Raw genomic sequence first — 20,381 nt, 5'->3', positions numbered from 1 at the left:
ACATACACGCACACACACACACACACGCATATACACGCACGCATGTCACTTGCTGTTAACGCATTGAGTGTCCTTTGCCATTCAGGCCAGGCCCCAAAATTGGCCAAAAAAAAAAAAAATAAATAAATAAATACATTTTGTATGGCAAGGCAGGCAGCTCAGTTGCCCTGTTGCCCATTTGTCCAGTACATTTTTCGTTTTGCTGTGTGTAGAAAAATGTCTGCAATGCTGCACTAATGTCATCAGGACATATGCGTAACTAGGTGGTGTGTATCTGTGTGTGGGTGTGTGTGAGGTATGTGCTTCTGTTGTTTGTCCGGAAAGGTGGTAAGTATGTCACTTCCTGTATACGTCTGTCAGCTCTGCGGTTGCTTCTTGTAGTACTTCTACATTTTCCCATTAATGCCAAATAGAGTTGTATGTGTGTGTGTGTATGTGTGGGTGCGTGCACCTGTAAAAATGTGTCCTGCTTAATAAATGATGCAAACAGCAACTGAATGCGGACTGTAGCTAGTCGCAATTCCTGTCAATGTCAACGCGCCTTTAATGCGCATGCAGCATTCCAGTTACCACATAATTCCTTGCTTTATATGCAGCTGGCAAATACGCTTGAAATACACACACCAATACAAGAAGGGAAGACACATGTGCAACATTGTGGATTTTAATTGCAACAACAGCAGCTAAAGAAAAAAAGCAGACAAAATTGCTATCTTTGACACGCTGAAGCTTAAATACCCTCCTTGTAGACTGAAGTCGAATTGCTGACTGATTGTTCCTTTGGATATTTTGGTAAACAAGAACTAAAATTTCGACAGATAATTATATAACTTATATAACTTATTAACTTATTAGACAAAAACTATTTCATACAAAAACCAATTATTAAACTGTTTGTGTTTATGGGAGTCTGATATTTTGATCCGATCCAGCCAATGCCAAAAGATATACTATCTGCAGCAAAAAGTTGAATACACTGGCAAGTTTCATTAAACTGACGGACTTGTTACACTGATCAGGATTATGCTTTAAGGAATCTGATACGTCTCCTTCAATGTGTTACAAGCTTAACGATAAAATTTAAATACCCTCAATTTTACAATGGTATAAAAAGACAAGCAAAATCAAACGATATATGTTTTGTCATTTTGAAAGTTTGCACTGTGCATTGATGTTGATGTGAGCCTGACAAACACTCTCACATATATATATATATATATATATATAGCAAATATATTTGCTTGTAGTTGATGCTTGCTTTTGCTATCGTAGTGTGTCTATTTAATGTGCTGCTTCAGCTGCTGCTGCTGCTTCTTTCACATTTGCATTTGTATTTTTGCAATTAGTTTTCATGCAATGCATTTGCACACACACATACACACACACACACACTCACACAGACACACTCACACTCAAACATGCTGACATACATGGAGACATTTCGAGTGTAATTATGTCCGCGGCCAGTTGGGCAATTTGTCAGGCCGCACTGTGCGTTTCAATGGGCACGCTTAAAGCTGAAGCCGCATCTGCTCCAAATGCATTTCCCACTCACAGAAAAACTAATGGAAAACAACACACACACAAAAAAGTATAAAAAAAAAGGAACCGAGCTAAATTAAAAGCCAGCCACAGCCAATTAGAGGGAACTAAAGCGCAGAAACCTCTTCAAAGTAAGAGCAGAAAACAGAGACTGCAAAATAAGCAACGAGAAAAAGCAGCAAAAAAAGATTAATGCGAATAAAAAGAGGAAATTTATTTCACGCCGACTATCTAAATATTCTAACCGATAAAACTGAAAAGGCTTTGCAGATGTGAATATGTCTTGAATATTGATTTCAATGAATCAAATTTGTATAAGCAAATATAAACCCATAAACTCTTCTATATCTATATGTATATATATATTCACTGTGATGCACCAAGCCAGAAGAGCATCTAGCATTCCATAATTATATCAAATGTTGCATTTCTGCGACTTCAGACATAATCTGACGAAAGTATTATCAAGTAGTTAATCGTGGTGTATTAAGCTTCAAGCATTTGAGTACATGCATAATCTTTGTAACTGAAATTGTGTAAGAGTGCGTAAGTTAATAAAAAAAAAAAATGGAAACATTGATTAAAGGGAAAACAATCCAGTCAGGAAAGTATCCTCAACCAAGCTGAACTGAAGATAGCCACTAAGTTCAGGTGGGGGGAAGTGTTCACACCTGCCACAACCACTTCGGGCAATGAGAAACCATTTTGTTAAATGGCGGGTTAATCGGCAATCAGCTGCTGGTTTTCCTGTTGCCACATAAACAGCAATTAAAGTGGAATTGAGTAAATAAGTAGGGAGTATTCAAAATGTGGTGAGAAAGTTGCTAAGCGGGAAACTAATCAATGCAAGTGTGCCAATTAATTTGCTTAGTTTTAATTATTATTAAATAACACAAATTTTAAACTGAACAATCTAGCTTAAGGGGAGCTATTGGTTACTATGCCCCTTAGCTAATTTGCTTTGCTAGAACACATTTTAATTAGTGAAGGATTTTGCTTTTAGATCAAGATTAAATAAATAATTGCAAAACATCATACAAATAAATTAAGTTGAACTCTGCAGCATTTTCACTTCATTCTACATGCTTTAATTTAACATTCCTTTTAGAAAACCAATTAGCTTCACCTTTGTCTGCTTACAGAGTGATTTTTGTGCATGCTTGTTTAGAATAGTGTTTGTTGTTGATTGCCTCTGAGATTTCCACTTGAAAGAGCTTTACAAACAATGTAATCTAGTTGAGATACTCCAAGCAAGAATGGGAAGTTAGCAAATGGCTGCCAGAAACAAATGGCATATATTGCAGCACAAAAAAAAAAACTGTACTAAATAACAGCAAGAGCAGTTGCAGCTGCAGCTGCAACAACAACAACAACAACAGCAGCAGCAACAACCAGAGCAAATTCTTTGCTGTTATGCACACTTCAACACCCGCGAGTTTCTTGTATAAATTTTATGACAATGAAACGAGGAGACTGACTGATTCACTGACTATCTGTCGGGCTGACAGACTGTCAGTTAAGATTACAATTGTTGCTCTGTTTCTACCAGCAAGTGCCTAATGTTGCATAAGCAACAACATTAGCTGCAAAGAGAAAATCAATCTGGACGACTTTATGCACGTGGCATGCCGCCAAACTATAGCAAACTGATATAGCAATCAGTCCATCTCTATAAGATGATATTTTAAAGCATAAAAATTATGAAAAACTAGAACATCACCTAACGAAAAATATTTTACATGTTTTTGCTTTTCAAAAACAAATCAAAATTGGGCTCTCTATAACCATAAGTTATTGTTCTACAAATCACTTACGAGCTTGTTTACTGGGTTGTCTTCTTGTTGTTGGTAAACACACAAGAAGATTCCACACCCAAACCAGAGTCAACCTGCAGACATCTAAATTTGACTATAAATTTAATAAGCCGACCGATTATTTCTTTGAATTCTATGTGAAATACCTATTCGACATTTAAGATTTTTCCCAAAAATTAGGAGCATAATATGTGAGATTGGTTGCGCTAACTTGTTAACGTTCGGTAGTCGTCTTACAAACGCCAACACACAAAATATTAAATCAAAGTTCAACAACCATTCTTAAGCTCTGATTTAATAATAGTGATATTTTTTCTAGCCAGGACTTTATATATATATAGTGAATACATATAGACAAATAAATATATGTACAAGTATATACTCGTATGTATACAATTTTCATATCGACTGTCATACATTTTGGTTTTCCACAGCACTGAATGCAATGAAATGCATTACATGGGGGCGTTAGCCGGTGGGCGTGGCATGCAGTCATGCAGCCAGTCGAGTTGCACGCAAATGCAATATGCATGTTACTCGCAGCACAGGATGATGCCAAAGTCAAGGCACATCATCATGAGCATCATCATCATCATCATCATCATCATCATCATCATCATCATCATCGTCAGCAAAAGCAGCCTGTGGAAATTAGCGAAACGACACAGTTGTGTTTGTGTGTGTGAATTTTGACTGTTGTTGCTACTGTTGTTGCAGCCCTTATGACAAATGGTAATTTTAATTTGGCTTTTGTTGCCACACGGTGCTTAAACTGCAAAGAATGCGTTTTGTATGCGAGTGTTAAGCAAGTGTGAGTTGTGTACTTATTTATGCTGGCAAAAAAAAATTTGTAGTTTTTAATTAGAAAACTTAGAGAACTAAAACAAAAAACGCACATTTGTTTGCGTATGCATAAATCTGACTGTCTGATTATCTGTCTGGGTGCAGCTCTTGTAACCTGTTTGTTCAGCAATGCACATTTTACAAATTCAAAGTTCCACCTTACATAAATATGCAATGCGCTTGCTAATAGTTCTGGGCATATGCGGCGTATGCGTAATGTATGAGCTATGAGTGCGTTGCTGTGTGTTGTGGATTGTGTATTTTTGTGGTATGTTGTTTTTGTGCTTAGTCAGCGTAAGCATTAAGTTGCATATACAGCTTTTATGCATCGTTTTCCCAAGCGAACGTTGCCCCAAAAAGCAGGCAATATTTTTTTGCTGGCAGCCATTTGGCTTTCACCGTTTATATGCATTATGCAACTAATCCTACAACACACAAATTCCTCAAATTGATTTAAGAATTGTAACAAAAAATGCATGTGTTACTATTATTCTCATATATCGAATGTATAAGAATAGTGCGGATTGTGCAATATCCGTCATACTGCTGTCGGTCCGTATGAACGCAACTTATTCGACATCTTCAATGCCAGAGACTAGAAACTTGCAAAATATATTGTCTGAGGCTGCGTCGAACAAAGGGTGCTACGTCCACTAGGACGCTAGGAAATCGATAATAGTCAATCGATAAAACCACATATCTTTCACAATTTTGAAAGCTACACTTAAAAAATTTAATTGACATCGAGTACGCTCACCTCTGGCCCTATAAAGTATATATATTCTGGATCAGCATCACTAGTCGGGTCAATAGAGCAATACGGCAATGACCGTATGTTCTCCTTTCTTATACAAATTTTTTGAATGAGCGCAACTCAGACAGTTTTAAAGCTATCTTATTGAAACTTGACATAAAAGGAAATATTTTTGTTGAAAGTTGTACGACCGTTTTGCACCACTATAGCATATAGCGGCCATAGGAACAATCAGTAGAAAAATCAATCTGAAGTTGTGGGATCGCAGCTGATACAATATAACTATGCAAATGTGCAATACACAATTCACAGCCAGCCGAGATACTAAAAACTATAAATCATATTTCCGTAAAACATACAAAAAACATAATAATTTATCGATACGCATGGACATGTAAACTTCGGCGTGTTTGTAACATATCCGTTCTTTCTTGCTTAGTTGAAATGTGTATATATTCAGCGAGTAGAATTTACTCACCATATCGTCTGCATTTAGAGCGCTTGGGTACACCACGTCCTAATCACGGAATTTTTGAAGTTTCTGCAAAGAGACGGGCAAAGTAATAAGTTTAACTTAGTGGACTCGAGTTTGACTGCAAGAGCAGTGCACGTAAACAGTTTGCATATGAACATAAGTACTATAAGCAAGACAGGATTGAGTAGACTTAGACAGTGCAACTTTTGTCTGCAAGTTGATAGTCAAAAGTTGTCGTGATAAGCGGGAAGGAGCGGACGGAAGGGCGTCTGAAAAGCAAGAGAAGAGAAAGTTGATAGCAAAGTAAATAAAAGCCATGCGTAAAATCAATTTCAAAGCGAAAGAGAATTAAATAACGACAACGAAGCATGCGGCCAAACAGATAAAAAAAATAAAATAAAATAAACACACACACACACACACACACGCACCCACACCCACACCCATACATAGACACATGTGGCACTGGCGGGTGTGAGCGGAGAGTGGAGACTGCTGGCGAGGGACAAGTGAAGCCGCAAACAAATTGTGAAAAAAAAATGTAGAACAGTCGAGAGGAAGGGGGGAAGGAGAGACGGTGGTAGGGCATTGGGGGACGCCTTTAGGCAGCTGCTCGGCATTGGCAGCACTTTGAGCCGAAATCCCAGAGCAATTTATCATCTCTATGTTTAAAATTTATTACATTTATTTCATGTTGTTTGCCTTTTTCTTGAGCTGTTCTTGCTTTTTAACTGTTTTCTTGTGCCATTTCATTGTGCGTGTCTGCGGCTCTCTAACAATTCCCAGGCAACACTTTAAAAGCCATAGTCAAGTGTAAGGTGGAAAGTAAAGAGTTTCCCACATCACTCCCATCCCCAACTCCCCCCGCTCCACCACCCACCCATATATTCCAGTCTCTGTCAGCTTGGAGCTGAGTTATAGTCAACGCTGGCTGGGTCTTGTAATTGAATTTATCGCCTTGGCTGTATTCATCAACGTCAGCCAGCAGGACAGACGAGACAGAGCACAGGACAGGGGACACAGGACCAAGGAGTCCTTGCCAAATGACTTACAAAGATGCTATGCTAGATCGAATTGAAGCGTCGCAGATTATGCAATTGCGCATACGCAGCGTTTGACAGGCAGTCAGTAAACTCAAATTGAAAATACCTTTAAGCCATAGCCAGACAACAAAAAAACCGAGAAGAAAAAAACTACACCGGCGCCAAATTGCTCTCGATATCAATTTGCTGGCAAAGCTTTTGCTTTTGCTTTTGCTGGCAGCTCTGGCCGCAGCTGCAACAAAATCCGATTAGAATGCCATTTTGACCCGCATTCTGACCCGCACCGCCATGCCGCAGAGTACAACATTTTTGCCCTGTTTGCCACAAGCGAAATTGTTTAAAATTGTTGCTGTTTTTGCTGCTGTTTTTTTTTTTTGTATTTCTTTTTTTTTTCATTGGACAGCTGCAGGAAAATCCAATGTCAGCCATTGAGTGCCAAAATTTCATCCCCACCCATTACAAGCAACCCGCCTCACGCTAAGCAATGCAAAATCAATGCGAACCCGCACACCATTTATAGCCAACAGTAATTATGGTAAAGTTGAATGTGAATGTGAATTTATATGTATGAGTCTATATGTGCCAGATAAGTACTCTCCCTGCAGTTTGACCAGCGTTTAAATTGGTTTTGCCATAACGCCATTTAGCAACGCTAATGAAATCAAAGCCAAGTCAGCAAATTTAATGCAATTCCAGCATCAAATTCAATCAATATCTCTGCCGAAATAAGGCAATACGAGGGAGCGGAGGTGGACAGGGGGAGACGGGGACAGGGACGGGGGAACGTTGACTGCCATTTTAAATTTACCAACATTTTGCTACATAATAAAATTCGCATTTAACGCTGTTATATATATTGTGGGCCCCCTAAAATATTAACTCATTTTTATTGTTCAACATTTTAAGTTATTAATATTCTGATAAGAACTGAATTTAATTGGGATTTCAACCGAATGGAAAAACAATCCAGTTCTGATACTAACATATTGTAATTGGAATTGCATGTGTGTGAATACATTCAATAACGAAGTTAATTGCACTCACAAATAGTTAACATGTTTTTTCGATTGAAATACAGCCAGTTAAGCATATGGAGGGAATGAGAAAAACAGACCCGAAAATATAATAATCTGATAAATAATTTATTTGAAATATTAACTTTGAAATTTATCGTATATTTTTTTTGGTAATTCGGCTTAAATTTAATTAGCTGCATTTAATTTGTGAGAAACATATATTTGTGTATTTTATAGAAAATATAATTTGTGGAATCTTATTCAAAATTGAATAAATTTGTATTCAGTATTCGATATAGAGATGTAAAACAACAAGGTAGAAAGCTCCATTTGAGAGAGCTTGACAAGAATAAATCGAAATCTAAACAGTTTGTTCAATATGAAAATATAAAATCTGCATTTCTTATCCGATTTTAATGAAATTTTTACATTGTATATCTATATCAATTGCAGTCTACATCAATGGAAATATTATATCTTGATAGTTGTATACTTTATTGTTATCAGAAATCAATAAAAATCGGACAGTTATCGATAAAATAAAATAAACTTGACATAAATATGACATACGAGAACTTTCACAAAATCAAATACAGGAGCGAGGGTGGCTGGGACTGAGAATCAAATGTGCAAATCGAATTGTCTGGCGAAACTGAGAGTCAAACATGCGCTTAAATCAATTGCAGCTGACAGCAAAACACAAAATGCTGGCTTAATGAGTGCAATTAGCCATCACATATGGGATTTATGACAACCGGACGAGACGATCGATGAAACCTGAAACCTGTATCTGTCACATGGCTGTCAGAGGACAGCCCAACATGACTTGTCGGCATAATCCATTTGCTTGGCATAAATTGAAAAACCCCGCCCCGACAGAGACACGCACACAGTATGTATATTGCAGAGTTATGACTGGTTGTATGCAACATAATTTATGAAAGTGCAAGTTGGAAATTGCTTGGCCTTCGGCATTCGCCAACATTACAAACAGCAAAGGCACGAAATGTGCACATAATTCCAAATTTATAACGAATTTACGTGCCGTGCCACATTATGCATGGCTTATACGGCAACAAAGAGCAGCTCGGCCCAACTGAAAACTGAAAACTGAAAACTGTAGAAGACTAACGGCTAACGAATCTTGCACGAGTGCAGTACGCGGACTTTGGCTCAGGTATCCATGGCACGATGTGCTACAGATGCAAATAAGGTCACACACACACACACACACACACACACACTTTTACATAGGCACACCCATAGACATGGCTGCTCGTTACCTCGTTTAAGACAAGCCAACGCCTCAGCTTTGCGGCTGCCTTTGTGTCAACTTCCGCCCCATACAATGTCCACTGGCCACGCCCCTTCGCCCACCTTTAGCTCGTTTCGGTTACCTGCCCCCATTGCCTGTCATTTTGTATGCAGCAAGCATCGTCGCTAAGTAACATAGGGAGCTGCACCGCCTGCTGGGAGACACCAAAAACGACACCGTCGCATAAAAGCCTGTTATGCAGTTGTGTTTGTCTTTTGTGGTCCAGCTGCCCCAGCTGCCCCTTCTGCTGTTGCTGCTGTTGCTGCCCCAGTTGCTGATGTTGTGTCCTGCAGCGCTTAACTATCTTGTACCTGGCATCGTGCTACCAGCTTGGACATTTTTGTTGTTTCTGCATTGCACATTTCAACAACATTATCATCATCAGCAGCAGCACCACCATTGGCTAAGCAGCTGAAAGGATGGCCATAAAAGATGGAAAAAGTGATTTACACTGTATCTGCCACAAAGTCAACGACAGCTGCAATGTGTCCCCGAAACACAAGTTGCTTACTGCTGCTGCATTCTGTCCAAAAGCAAATCAAAATTCAACTTTAAAATAGAATGTGCTAAGTGCCTGAAAAGTTATGCTTTTGATTGCTTCATATCAAAGAATTCAGTTTCAGTTGAGACAAAAATAATAATTAAATTTAAACAACTTATATCAAAGACTATGTGTATATATATATATCAATAGATATTGATACATATCTGTTTGAAAATGCTAACACACATATATATTTTCTTGATTTGGATTGAAAACTGAGTCGATATAGCTGTGGCCAACTAACATTTGAACAATCTGTATGAAAGTAGCCAATCTTAGAGTCAATCAGAGACATTAAATCTGGAATGTAAGTTCTCGTATACCATATTTATTTCATTTTATCGATAACTCTACGCGTTTCATGAATATCGATAGAAATCGATTTCAAATATAATCTTCAAATTGAGTGCAAATACGCCTTGACATAATATTAATCAATTACAAAGTTACATCACACACAAACTTACTTTACCAAAACATATTTTCATATTCAACAAAGTAGTTTAAGTGTAAGCAAAGATCAGCATGATAAGCGAAACTGGCTCATATAATCATAATATAATAATAATCATAATCATAGAATCACAATAATCACTATTAATACGAACATTGAGCATTTTTCTGCCAAGGGGATGACTACATATATAGTTTTATACTTTTTGGAAATGTATTTTATTTTATATTATCATAAAAAATAAATGGATTCATACAGATAGTGAAAATTGACTAGTAGACAAATTTAAGAACTGAGAACACATATAAGTCTAGGATCTTTAATCAATTCAATACATTTAACGGCTGAGTCCAGCTTATCTTCTAGTCAAGTCCCCTCTAGAGATTTCTTAACTTACTGTAATTTCCTTTAAGTTATGCGCAATTAACAAACACTTCTTAAAATCATATTGCTATAAGGTGCTTTCAGCTCCTAACTATCCCTATGTACACTTAAAAAAATATACGAAACAATTTTGTCATAGAGGCCTAGAGGGTGTACCAGCTTTTCGTAAAGGGAATTTTTGATGCATTTCAAGCTAAGCCATACTTCATACATTATAATCTAAGAAGACAACTGGCCCCCTTTGCCACCCTTGCGTAGGCCCCCGCATAGAACTATGTCTAGTTTGAATTAATGGCCCCAAAGAGATGAGTTCAAATCAGACCACAACAAAAAATGCGATGTCTCTGTGATTTAAGCGTGTGAATCTGTGCAGTTATTCAATAAGTATGTAGCCTAGAGATATGTTCATTATTCTCTTCGCCTACCCCCACACTCTCTCCTGTGTATCCGATTGCGAGGCGTGTGCAGCATTTAGAACAGTTGATTAGTGCAGCGCACAAAGGACGTCCTCGCATATAAGGAGGACAAATGAGAAATGCCAAATGCCTGCAGGACTAGGCGGACCAGCGATAGCAAAACCAATGCCACTGAAAACATTCACACACATTAGTTCCTAATGCCAGCCAGACTGATATATAGAATGAGAGAGAAAGAGAGGGGAGAGGGAGGCAGGGAGCTATCTGTGAAAAGGAGAATTAACGCGTGGCTGCTGCGAATTGAAAGCAAATGCAACTGAATTGCACTTGCAACAGTTGCAGTTGCAGCCGCGCCAACAAAGCCGTCTTGTCTGCTTTCGCTGCTCAATGTCTCTATTGACTCTTGCCGCTGCGCATAACCAAGGCAATTAGCCAAGATACACACACACACACACACACACATATGTATACAGATGCGCCCACATTTTATATACTTACATTTATGCTCGTTGCATCGCATGGCATTTGCTGTTCCACTTTGGCCATGTCCTTGTCAGCGCTACATTTTCAGTTAATTGCTTCAGTAGTACCAAAAACCAAGGAAAAAATAAGTATATATATATATATATATATCTATATAAAGTCCTTTGTTCCAATGTTGAAATTGCTGGCTGCAACGAGACAAAGAATAAGCGAATCAGAGCGGGAATTGTGAGTTGAGCATTTGTGATATAAAAAAAAGAAGGAAAGTGGAGCAACTGCTGCCGGCCAAGTCAAGCTGATGATGGAAAATGCAAATTCAAAACTGGCGCCGCATAAAAAGCAATGTCTGCCCAATGCTGCTTGCCACTGTTGCAATCTATTTGCCAACGGGAGGGTAAAGTAATTTCTGCAAAAATTTTATGTGTTTTTGCACGAGCGCAATTGCATTGCATTTCTAACTGCTGCAGAGCTAAACAAATATGTATCCATCTATCTATCTATATATAGAGATATATGTATATGCATATTTAATTCAAGAGTCAACATATTCAATGTACGCGATTCGTATGAGAATCCTATATCTATAAAGGACTGCCTGACGTGGTCTGTGCTGCTCTTTGGTCAATTATGCCGCTCACGTAACGAACCTCCATAATTGCCAAAAGGCTATGCAAATTGCGGGGCCAGCCGCAAAGTATGCAATACAAATGTATACAACAGCTTATGCGGTAGAAGGCCGAAAGCACAAAAACGAATGAAACACGCATATCAATGGAATTAATTGGTAAGCCATAGACAAAGACAGGCAGACAAACAGACAGACAGACGAAAGGCACAAAACACAACAGCAACAACAACAGCAACAGCAATAGTAAAGCGCGTATCAATCTTAACAACAAAATACACACACAGCACGCAGCACACACACGACTAAATTACAACCAATTTTTATTGCTGCGAAAACAAAGGCGCAGCATATTATCACAGCAGCAGCAGCATCAGCAGCAGCAACAGCAACAACATCTACAGCAATCACGGGCAACAAAATGGCGGCACGCAGTATGGGCGACAAGGGGCGTGGCTGGGGTGTTAGAGCTGACGTCTGCACGTTCCACTAACAATAAATGATAAAACATAAATTCGCGCGCACACACACACACACACGCACACACACACACATGTGTATCATATCGTTAAAAGTCAATTGTAAACTTATGCGCCTGAAGGCACAGCTACAAACTAGTCACACACACAGAGACAGACACAGACACAGACATAGACACACAGAGAGACAGAGAGACAATGACTAGGCTAGAACGTGTTATGTGACGGCTGTAGCTGAAACTGTTCGAATCATAATGCCGCCTTATCAGCAGCATTTAAATCAGCGCCTAAAACGAGCCTCTGCCTGCTCTTTCAGCTGCTGCAGTAAAAGAAACCACTGAAGCGGCAGTTGGATAAAAGCTACATTGACATTGCCAAAAAAAAAAGAAAAAAAAAAGTAAAATAAATAAAAAAGAAACAGCTACTGAGCAACTGCACACAGACACACGCACACACAAACAAGGCGAGTAAGAGCGAAAGTCTTAGCTGTAACGATAGAGGAGAGCGCGCCTGCGCTTCTCGCCGTACACCAACGCATAAGAGCGGCGAATATTGAAGAGAACTGAAGCGAATTTGTATGAATTTGCTGCCAATGGTGTTGTTCTCTCAGCAGCTGGTGCTGCTGCTGCTGCTAGCGTCGCCCTTTTTGTATATTTTGTTTGTATTCATCCCGTTGGTTCGAGCGCCGTACACCACAAACAGTTGTTGTTGTTGTTGGTTTTTGTTTTAACATTTACCTTTTGGCATTTGCCATTTCGCTTGGCTTGTTTACGCTTTGCCGCATATGTCGCTGCAAATTTGTATATAATTGACAAACGCCCAAAAGTAGGCTACACGTATTTGTATGTGCGTGTGTGTGTATGCGTGTGTATCTCTTTCACTATTAACTATATGTTGTATTTATTTTGTTGTATGCTGTGCTTTATATACATATATATATTTTTTTAATGCTCTTGCAGACACCGCTTAATGACGTAACAATTATCTTGGCTCATCGCAGTAGGCCCCTTAATGGCACTCTCGGGTGCGCTTCTGCGGCCGGAGGCCGTCAATTGAATTGCCTCACACACACACACGAACAGAAACACATCATTGCACACTCTTAGAGATGCCAGAGCAAATAAAGATGCTCCTTTATTGCGTACAGCATCATTTTTTGACATTTAATTAAAAAAAAACGGCCAAAAGTAACTCGTCGCTAAACTACATTATTTATATATACACATAAGTCTGTTAATATATATATATTTATATATATATATACAGCTATGTGTGCATGTGAAATTGAAATGTTTCCTTTGGCTGTGAACTGCTGCAGCTTAACGATGTGCTCCCCTGCTGCTGCTAAACGTTTTGCAAATAACTATTTTTTATTCATAAACAAGCAACGACACACACACACACACATACACACACTCACACACAAAACGTGGCGCACTCTAAGCGACCACTTAAGTGTGTTGCTTCAACAACAACAGCACTGACAACGAGTCTGCCACAGATGCAGCACCTTAACACTTCCCCCTCCAACCCACTGGCAGCGTCCAGTGCTGCACAAGTGGAGCGCATGAATGAATGAATGAATGACAGACTCGCCCCTCAGCAGTCGCCCACAGAGAGAGAGAGAAGTGGGCGTGGCCGCTGCTTAGCCAGTGGCCCCATTGTTAAATGCGACTGCTGCTGTCATTACTCGACGTAGTTGTTGTTGTTGTTGCTTCTGCTGTCATTTTCATCTAAGTGCACACCAAGTGCGCTCCAAAAAGCGACCAGGTTTCTGTGCTTCTCTCTGTCCGTGTGTGTGTATGTGTGTGTGTGTGTGTGTGTGTGTGTTTGGGCATTTGTTTCGAGTGCAATGCTTGTTGCTTTTGTTTGGCACCCTGTGGTTCTTGCTACTGCCGCTATTGCTGCTGTTGTTGTTGTTGTTGTTCTTTGGTTTTTTCCTTTGTGCTCAGTGTGTCATTTGTGTATTATTTTTGCATATAGACCACTGTGTGGCCTCCCCAGCATTTTGTTGCCGATGGGCAATGAGGCAACAATCAACATATACTCATCTCATATTTATACGCACATAGCTGGAATTGTCAACTTTTTGCATTTTTCTTGCTGTTTTCTGTGGCTGCGCACTCTGCACATGACTTACAAATGTACTTCTTGCCACTTGCAGGCAATTGTTATGCAACGTTTATCCTCTTAGGCAGAATGGCTAATTATGAAATGTTTATGGCTTTGGCGAATCGTTTTTAGTAACAATTTCAAAACAATCATCAATCATTGCTGGAGAATGTTTCCATAATACATAATAATATACTTAAAGGTCGATGCTTTTCTTCCAGATTTGTCTATTAGCCGCACTTGCCCTTAACTTCAAGTAAGTCAAATTGTCAATTGTATAATTTTGCAGGTCCATTTTGCAACCGAACGAAAACCATAACTTTTCAAGCAGTTTTCCTGACAGACGCTGATGATAGTTGCTAGTAATATCATTTAAAAATTTAGTAACTATAGCTTTGACACAAATCCCACAACTTTTCATTCAAGCTTTAATTGCTTTATCTTAAACTTTATTTCTGCCATCATGCGTTATCTTTGCTAATATTTATATAATCATCACTTTTCTTAGATTATGTTTATAGATTTTATCGCTTTTGCACTTTTATGTGTATTGAGTTGTTATCGATTTTTCAGCCCAGTGGGCGTGGCCAGCAAATTATAACACACAGACAGTTATCAAGTTCCAAATTTCCATGTTCATACACTCAAAACAATGAAAATCGCACCGGAAAACAAGAAAAACCTTTTCGATTTTAGAATTAATTGCAAAAAAAAGCTTTATTTCAATTTTTAGAAATATATTTCTTAACAAAAGAAAATATTTTTAAAAAGTAGAAAAAATCCTTTCTGAGATTCAGAAAATAGTACAGAAACACACTGAAAAATGCAAACTGCAATCAATCTTGCAAGGCAAACGAAAAGACAATTTTTTTCTGAGTGTAGAGAAAGATGATGTTCAAATATGAAAATTGTATTTTACAGCATATTTGCTAGGCTTCAAACTCCTTGAAGCCGCTTTTGAGGCAACAGCAATACATTTGTAATTAAGAAAGTTTTGTCAGCAAAGCACTTGAATGAAATTTTAATTTATTTCTAAACTGTGCCTGGTATTGGGGCATTGTCATTGCCAATGCTATTATTGCCACAGCCACGGGCCAACAACAACAACAACAATAACAACAGCAACAACAATACAAAAAACGAAGGCAGCTGCAAAAACTTTTCTAAAGCGTTGACAGAGTAAAAAACAAATAGAATGGGCAGACAATCAGACAGTCAGATAGACAAATAGACTAACTGACTGACTGACAGACTGACTGACTGAGAAGAACCATTAAATATTTAGTCTTATCAAGCAACATTTGTTGTTTGTAGCACGTTTGCTGCTTTTCTTTCGATTGCCAAGTTAAAAGCAGCGCCTAAAGCATACCGGGTTATGCCAAATTATGGTGGCTCATGAAACGCTTAAGCTATCAACACGATATTCGGTAATTAACCCAGCTAAATGCGTTACTATAGCCAAATTATGCGACCAGGCATACGACAAAGCCATCAGCCAGTTGCCAGCTTACAGCATCCATTTTCCATTTGAGGCCATCAGGCTACGTGCGCCATGTTAATGGCCCCCACAGCATAGACAACGAACTAAACGAGAGCTGTGTATTGGTGTGTGTGTGAGTGTGTGTGTATGTTGTGTGTACACTCTAATTGTGAGAGATTAAAGTGATTGCTACAACATTTTCCATGCATTCAAATCGCCCTAAATCTAGACTTCTTTGAGCAATTCATTTGTATACATTCTCTGATAAAAAATGTATAAGTATTAGTTTTGTGCAATGTCCGTCATGCTGTCCGCCCGCGTACATCCATTCGCCCTTTGTATGACACCCTGAAAGCTAAAAACTTGAAATTTGGCATATGTCAACCATCTTGGATGGTTCTGTGAGCAAGGTTTTTAGCGATCAACGCAGTTAAATCCAGGAGAGACTATTCTCGTTGAGATTAGACTGCTGAGAGCAGTTGGAGAGCTATGCAATAGAATAGAAAAACCATCAAAATATAATCACATTTCGAATGATTGAATTTCGCAGAGCAAACAAAAACGAATACTGAAAAACATTGCGTGAATTGGAGCATGCTGGGAAGTTCGACTATGCCCACATCGGGCAAGTTTTTAAATAGGAGGATGCAAAATCGATAACATCGTTGATGCAAATCGATTAAGATAAAGTGACAAAAGGCGGAGCATCGATTGCTGGTGATGTTCTGGAAAAATCAGCACATAATACCCGACACGCCCACCTCCGACCCCAAGAATCACAATAGTCCATATCTCTCACAATTTAGGAGCTAGAGTTACCAAATTTACAATGTACAATACTAAATATTCAATGGTTGAAAAAGCGCCTGTTATCAACCTGTATTCGATTGGTAACAGAGTATGCCGTAGTCGGTTAAGACCTGAAAAGTTATTACTGATTGTATAATCACTATCAGATATTAGCAATTATTTATTATTGTTCTGAACATACTATAAAGGACATAGATAAACTATGAATCTAGATTTTAAATTAGACTGTGTTCTAAAACCGTTGGATAGGCCATCATCCATCTACAAGGCTGCTACTCGCCCAGGATCCTTATTAAACATTAAATATTAACTAAGAAAGATACATTTTAATAAAATATGTAGGAATATATTGTTCTTAATCAGTTAATTGTTTGTCAATTTTTTTTAATGCAACTTTGACACTAATTTTTCGTTTCATTGCGTTTTTGATTGAATTTTTGACAGATTTGCCAAATTTGATCGAATTTCCAACTCAGAGCTGACTGGATGAAGTCTCTCGAAAGACGAATCCTGACGAGATAAATCGGAATATGTAAAATCAGTCAGTTTTAGCTGACTGTAGAAGAGAAGTGATGTAACCCACAAAAGATGTTTTCCACGCAGTTAATATGGATAAATATTGCTGAGTTAAGCACACAATTAACATGCGTATAATTAATATTTCTACAATTGTACTAAATCTTCGATATTATTCATTTTATATGTGCTTTGCTCATAATTGTGATAAGGATTTGGAAATTTGTAGTCAAATTTGTCGCTTACCGTTTGCCACGTTGCCATTAACAATTGTGCAGCATTCTTATCAGCCAAGAATTCGCCAGTGCCTCGCTCCCAGACCCAGTCATAGCCACAGCCGCAGCCAGAGCCAATCCACCCACCCAATCCAAGCACAAAAGAGCACAATACACGAAACGAAAGAGAGTAGACAAAAAGACAAAAAGAGAGAAAGAGAGAAAGACTTAAGGCAATGCCTCAACTCAGCTCAGCTTAGCTCAGCTCTGTTGGTGAACTCTGCTCAGCACACACACATACACTAACACACACACACACACACACATAGACACGTTGGTAATAGGTGGCGTTGGCTGCACGGTAAACAGAGCCTCGCTCCAAGCTTCAGAGCCGAAAATCGCCCATTATCCATTTTTATTTTATCATCAATTTTATTACACACAAAGTAAAGAGGCGCAACTGAAGCCGAAGCCGAAGCCCAAGCTAAAGCCAAAAGCAGCAGCAGCAGCAGCAGCAGCAGCAGCAGCAACTTGATGATGTAGAACTCGAAAACAACAACAAAAGCGCACTCACACACATATATATATACACACACACACACACACACACACACACACACACGCACACTTGGAGAGCAGAGCAGCTGAAGACACAACACGCCCTTTTTGATGTTTGTATTCGCAGCATTCGCATTTTCATTTCGAGTTTTCTTTTCTTTTTTTTTTGTCACTTTCGAGTGCTTTTACTTTTACTCTTTTGTGTGCTTTGGTTATTATTGTTAATTAAGTATTGTTAATATTTATTTACTTACCTGCTGCAATTCTTTGCCTTTTTTGTTCGATATCCTTTTTTTTTTTGTATTTTTGTATTTGCTGTGGATGAGGTTGTTTTGTGGATGTTGTTGTTGCTGAACACTTTTATTGTTGCTGTTGTTGTAGTAGTTGTTGTTGTTGTTGTTGCTATTGTTGCACTTGGTTTGCCTTTACTGCATGCTAATATTTGCGCGTATCCTTATGTAAGGATAAAGCCGTTATAAAAAAAGGATTACACACTGCACTGCACGAAAATTTAAGCACACACATTAACAATTATACATATATATATGCGCGTGTGTGTGTGTGTATGTAGGTGTGTAGGTGTGTGTGGGTATCTCAGTTGTGCGACATTATTGTCATCTGAACGAAAGTCGCGAGAATTTGCAACTAAACGTGTATTAGATAAAAGGCCCCAAATTGCGTTGCGCCCAAGTCGAAGAAATCAACACTCAGCTGCCTCAATTGACCGCACAATAAACCCAATTTACAATCAAGTCTTTCACAAACACACACTCATATATACACACACATACTGTGGGTGTGTGTGTGGGTGTGTGTGTTGATTGAATCAAGAGTGAGCAAATAAACCGATTTAGATTTAGTTTCAGTCAGTTTACTTTTTGAACACCTTAAGTAGACCTAATGGCAAATCACGCAATAACTAAACTAAAACTATTTTCTTCATTTTTTTCTTTCTTTCTTTTTTTTCTGTGTGCAATCAACGCTTGTTAAAGAATCGGCTAGATTTATGATATATGATGACCTCGTTGCGCCGATTGCACTTATCCAATTGAGCACATTTTGTGTAAGTGTGTGGAAATTTTCAATAGTTTTCACATTAGTTAATTTTAGTCAGAAGGCAAAAGGACAAGATAAGACCAAGAGAAGAAGACCTTCAGCTAGCACTTAAATAGGTCGCATCTCAGCGAAAAGAAAAACTACTTAATTATATATGTAGTTGCTGTATTTGACACAGAATATTTTATATATTCTTTATTTTATTTATTTATTTGCAATCCCAAAATTCGTGTCCTGGCATTTTTCGCTGCTTGTTGTTGATAAATTCGCATCTTGTTTTTTTTTTTCTGCTGCTGCTTTTCTTTTTTTTTGGGAGCGGCCTCAGCGCTGCAGAGAAAAGCAAAAGCTTTTCTCTTTTCATTTGGTCTGGCTGCCTGTTTGTGGTAAATCTTTTGGCCAATTATTTACACCAATTTTATATGGTATACAGTAGTTATTTTCATTTCTTTTTTTTAGAGGATTTGAAGGGAATTCCATTAAGCGCAAAATTAACTGCTACTTATGGCAAGCGGGGGGATTGATTTTCTTCATTTTTTCGCTTTTTTGGCTATGCTTTGTGGGCTTAGCATACTTTTGGGGGTTGCGGTGCGGTGAGCCGTCTGCCTGAACCCGAACCCGAACCAAACCGACAACAACAACAACAATCTGAAGATGAAGCAGCAGCAGGATAACAGCAACAACAGCAACTCGCGCATATGTAACAAGCAATAAATTTTTCAATTACAAAAATGTTGCCTTTGTTGTCTGATTTCACATATTGTGTGAATTGCAAATTGGCACACTGACCCACACACACACATATACACACACACATACACACACAAAGAAGCGCGCACGAGGCACGAGTATTAAATAGTAGCAGTAACAGTAACAGAAACAGCGGCAAGCATCAAAATTTTCTACTTTGACCATCTCCACTTTCCACTTTCCGTTATATGCCTCTTCACTTGTGTTTGTTGTTTTTATTTATTTTATTTTTTCTGCTGCTGATATATTTTGCCTAAACCATTTACCGAGCCTTTTGCCGCAGCCGTTCCGTCGATCTCAAGTTACAAATTCACACTGAATCGTGAGCCAAACGAAAAATGTCGCCATCGGGTTCGTTTGCATCGTTTGGATGCTGTCGTCGTGGATGCTGGTATTGTTGGTTCTTCGTCATTTTGTAGCCAAGGACTCACCGGCGCCCCCGCTCTTTGCGCTTAAGAGCACACCACATTAAAGAGCGGAAGGCGTGATGATGGTGTTATTAAGCACTCGAAAGCTGCAGCGTTAGCCATTCTAGTTTAGTTGCGTGCATAATAAATGCAAATTGATACTAATGTTAATTAGCATGCACCCATCGCATTACATTATCACTTCCTGTGCATTCCCATTAACAATTAACAGCATTAACTGTAAGGTACATGAAGATTCAAACAAAAGAAAATTCAGCGAGCAACTTTTTTCG

General features: G+C 38.6%; 1 protein-coding gene across 6 annotated transcripts in view; it reads right to left on the bottom strand.

The window, feature by feature from the left end:
• Window positions 1–18,216, bottom strand: part of LOC6568570 (cubilin) — a 50,744-nt gene extending 32,528 nt beyond the window's left edge. For 4 of the 6 annotated variants that reach the window (XM_043215173.1, XM_032740535.2, XM_043215176.1 and 1 more), the window contains exons 1-4: window positions 18,133–18,216; window positions 11,099–11,271; window positions 5,593–5,697; window positions 5,432–5,494 (exon numbers count right to left, since the gene is read on the bottom strand). The gene's annotated coding sequence lies outside the window, so the exon portion shown is untranslated. The remainder of the gene's footprint in view (window positions 1–5,431; window positions 5,495–5,592; window positions 5,698–11,098; window positions 11,272–18,132) is intronic. The other 2 variants (XM_043215175.1, XM_043215174.1) reach the window with 2 other exon arrangements.
• Window positions 18,217–20,381: the final 2,165 nt, after the last annotated feature.

This window comes from Drosophila grimshawi, unplaced genomic scaffold, assembly GCF_018153295.1.
Source record: "Drosophila grimshawi isolate 15287-2541.00 unplaced genomic scaffold, ASM1815329v1 contig_311, whole genome shotgun sequence".
Classification (NCBI taxonomy): Eukaryota; Metazoa; Arthropoda; class Insecta; order Diptera; family Drosophilidae; genus Drosophila; species Drosophila grimshawi.
This window is presented reverse-complemented; position numbering and strand designations above follow the sequence as displayed.